The sequence below is a fragment of the Cajanus cajan genome, chromosome 6 (assembly GCF_000230855.2).
Source record: "Cajanus cajan strain Asha chromosome 6, NIPB_CcT2T_4, whole genome shotgun sequence".
Lineage (NCBI taxonomy): Eukaryota > Viridiplantae > Streptophyta > Magnoliopsida > Fabales > Fabaceae > Cajanus > Cajanus cajan.
In genome coordinates, this window is record NC_138522.1 from 37,873,461 (window position 1) to 37,878,342 (window position 4,882).

Below are 4,882 nucleotides of genomic sequence, written 5' to 3' on the forward strand. Positions count from 1 at the left end.
CCCTCTCCAGCAGACGTTCTTTATGAAGAAAGAGGAGATCATGTTTCGAATAGTTATTCAGGAAATGAAGTAATAGAATGGAATATAGATGGAATGAGCGAACAAAATTTATTAGATTATATTTGTAATATGACTATGGCTGCTAGTGCTTTCAAAAGAAGAGGTAATTCAGATAAAGCAACAGCCTTAATTATAACCCAAGGATTTACAGGCCAACTTAAAGGTTGGTGGGATAATTTTTGGTCACCAGCTGATAAAGAAGCGATAATTAATGCAATAAAACCAGAAACTGAAGAAGAAGATGCAGTTGCCACCCTAATTTATACTATTATTCAACACTTCATAGGAGATCCTAATATTTTTAAAGATAGAGCTGCTAGTCAATTAGCAAATCTTTATTGCCCAACAATGTCAGATTATCGTTGGTATAGAGATACATTTATGTCAAAAATTACTCTTAGAGAAGATGGTTATCAAGGATTTTGGAAAGAAAGATTTGTTGCAGGATTACCAAAATTATTTTCTGAAAAAGTAAAAATAAATTTAGAAAAACAATATGGAAATCCAATACCTTTTAATGCAATTACTTATGGCCAAATTCATAGTATTATTATTGGAACAGGAATTCAAGTTTGTAATGATTTTAAACTTCAAAACAAACTTAGAAAAGAAGCAACAACCAATAGACAAGAAATAGGAACTTTTTGTGAACAATATGGAGTAACACCCATTAGAGCACCTAGTGCAGTAAAACGAAAAACTCAAAAAAGACAATATCATACACAAAAATATTATAAAAAACCTTATAAAAAACAGTACAGGAAACCTTTCAAGAAAAATTATACAAAAAATACAGAAAAACCAAATAAAAATATAAAGCCAAAAAATTCAAAAAAGATTATCACCTGTTGGAAATGTGGAAAAACAGGACATTATGCTAATAAATGTAGAATGCAACAAAAAATTAATGCTTTAGAAATAGATGAGTCATTAAAACAAACATTATTAACTATTATGATTAATTCAGAATCAGAAGAAGAAGAAATTTCAGATGAAGAAAGTAATACAGAAATAATTTATCAAATAGAACGAGACTCTAGTTCTAGCTCTAGTCAAGATGAAAATGAAGATAGTTGCTTAGGTCCAGGTCTTTGCACCTGTGAAGATTGTAGTAAGACAGTTAATATGCTCACAATAGATCAAACCCAAGAATTAATAGATTTAATTTCCAAATTAGAACAAGGTCCTATTAGAACAGAATTTATCAATAAATTAGAAGAATTATTAAGAAAAGATGAAAAAGAGCAGGAAGTTAAAGAAATAGATTTAAATGAAATATATGCAAGATTTAGACAACCTACGACTGTTACTATAAAAGATTTACAAGAAGAAATTAAACAATTAAAAATAGAAATTACTAATTTAAGAAACAATAATATTTCTATAGAATATAGAATATTAGAATTAGAAGGAAAAGAAAAACTTAGAGAACAACAAAATAACATAAATAGACCTTCTAGCTCAACACAGATTAATAATGAAGAAATTGGTTATTTAAATTTAATAACTACTCATAAATGGTATTGCAATATTAAATTAATAGTAAAAAATGAAGAATTTAACTTAGTAGCTTTGATAGATTCAGGAGCAGATATTAATTGTTTACAAGAAGGAATAATACCGTCAAAATATTATGAAAAATCAACAGAAAAAGTATTAAGTGCTAATAATTCTAGATTACAGATTAATTATAAAATATCTTCAGCAAGAATTTGTAAAAATAAAATATGTTATGAAGCATCATTTGTATTAGTTAAAAACATAAACACTCCATGTATATTAGGAACACCCTTTCTATCATTATTATATCCATTCAAAGTTACACCAACCGGATTAGAAACTCAAGTATTAGACAGAACCATTACATTTGAATTCATACATCCTCCAAAAACTTATGAATTAAATTTATTAAAAGAAAAAAGTATTATTGAAAATAAAAGAAAACACATTAATTACTTATCAAAAGAAATACATTATAAAAAAATAGAAGAACAATTACTTACTAAAAATATTCAAGAAACTATTAAAACTTTAAATTCAAAAATTGAAAAAGAAATTTGTGATACAAATCCAATAGCTTTTTGGCATAGGAAAAAACATGAAGTTTCCTTACCTTATATTGAAAATTTTGATGAGAAAAATATCAATACTAAAGCAAGACCTATCCCAATGAATCCAAAATATTTAGAATATTGTAAAAAAGAAATTCAAGAATATTTAGATAAAGGATTAATAAGGTCCTCAAAATCTCCTTGGAGTTGTTCTGCCTTTTATGTACTAAATGCAGCCGAATTAGAACGAGGGGCACCTCGCTTAGTTATTAATTACAAACCTTTAAATAAAGTTTTAAAATGGATTAGGTACCCCATACCAAACAAACAAGATTTAATTAAACGATTAACTCACTCCACAATATTTTCTAAATTTGATATGAAATCAGGTTATTATCAAATTGTAAAAGGTTCTTGTCTAGTAATAGTATTTTCTTTACCTCAAATGATTTATAAAGGAAATAGTGCGAGACATTCAGTTGATGGCTCCACTATAAATATAGATTTAACGAAGCTAGATATTAATTCCAAAATAGCAAAACCTGTTTATGAAAATATTAAAAAAGATGAAGATGATTTTAATCCTTCTGCTTCAGATTTTAATTCGATTATAAATACTATTACTAGACAAGAACCTTTTACAATTGATAAAGAATGGATTAATCAAGATTTTTTAGCAGAACATAATAAAGAATTAAGAAAATGGTATTTTGAAACCTATACTAAACAAGAGACAGATAATTTTAGAAAATTATATTATGATTATATGGAAGAAAATGAGATTAATATTTATTTCTTTGACTGGTTAAATACCCATATTAGAAATAATAATATTAAAATAGTAAATCCCATAACAAAAGCTAGTAAAACATGGAAAACAATAGACAATAAAATTATAATCTCTGAATATCCACCTATGACTACTGTTAAAATAGAAGTAGAAAAACAAGAAATAGAAGCAAGTCCTTACAAAACTATTAATGAATCAGAAAAAGATGTTAACAAAAAAGATATTAAAAAAATTCATAATCAGTTAAATTTCTCAAATAGTATGTTAGAAACTTTATCAAAACAGTTAACTAGGATAGAAGAAAAAGATGTACCTTCTTCAAGTGATAATAGTATAGTTTCAAGTATTCCAAAACCATTAGTAAAACCAATATATCAATTAAATACCAATATAGAATCTTTAAAGTTAGGAAATGAAAGTGACAAGAAAATAGAAGAAATCCAACAATTATTATCCAAGTTAGCCATTGGTAAACCTTCAATAAATATAATAGAAACTGAAGATATAGTCATTAATAAAATAAAATCTAAATATCAAACATATTATCCAAAATTAAAAACTTATTATCCTAGGCCCTCTCCAGCAGACGTTCTTTATGAAGAAAGAGGAGATCATGTTTCGAATAGTTATTCAGGAAATGAAGTAATAGAATGGAATATAGATGGAATGAGCGAACAAAATTTATTAGATTATATTTGTAATATGACTATGGCTGCTAGTGCTTTCAAAAGAAGAGGTAATTCAGATAAAGCAACAGCCTTAATTATAACCCAAGGATTTACAGGCCAACTTAAAGGTTGGTGGGATAATTTTTGGTCACCAGCTGATAAAGAAGCGATAATTAATGCAATAAAACCAGAAACTGAAGAAGAAGATGCAGTTGCCACCCTAATTTATACTATTATTCAACACTTCATAGGAGATCCTAATATTTTTAAAGATAGAGCTGCTAGTCAATTAGCAAATCTTTATTGCCCAACAATGTCAGATTATCGTTGGTATAGAGATACATTTATGTCAAAAATTACTCTTAGAGAAGATGGTTATCAAGGATTTTGGAAAGAAAGATTTGTTGCAGGATTACCAAAATTATTTTCTGAAAAAGTAAAAATAAATTTAGAAAAACAATATGGAAATCCAATACCTTTTAATGCAATTACTTATGGCCAAATTCATAGTATTATTATTGGAACAGGAATTCAAGTTTGTAATGATTTTAAACTTCAAAACAAACTTAGAAAAGAAGCAACAACCAATAGACAAGAAATAGGAACTTTTTGTGAACAATATGGAGTAACACCCATTAGAGCACCTAGTGCAGTAAAACGAAAAACTCAAAAAAGACAATATCATACACAAAAATATTATAAAAAACCTTATAAAAAACAGTACAGGAAACCTTTCAAGAAAAATTATACAAAAAATACAGAAAAACCAAATAAAAATATAAAGCCAAAAAATTCAAAAAAGATTATCACCTGTTGGAAATGTGGAAAAACAGGACATTATGCTAATAAATGTAGAATGCAACAAAAAATTAATGCTTTAGAAATAGATGAGTCATTAAAACAAACATTATTAACTATTATGATTAATTCAGAATCAGAAGAAGAAGAAATTTCAGATGAAGAAAGTAATACAGAAATAATTTATCAAATAGAACGAGACTCTAGTTCTAGCTCTAGTCAAGATGAAAATGAAGATAGTTGCTTAGGTCCAGGTCTTTGCACCTGTGAAGATTGTAGTAAGACAGTTAATATGCTCACAATAGATCAAACCCAAGAATTAATAGATTTAATTTCCAAATTAGAACAAGGTCCTATTAGAACAGAATTTATCAATAAATTAGAAGAATTATTAAGAAAAGATGAAAAAGAGCAGGAAGTTAAAGAAATAGATTTAAATGAAATATATGCAAGATTTAGACAACCTACGACTGTTACTATAAAAGATTTACAAGAAGAAATTAAACAATTAAAAA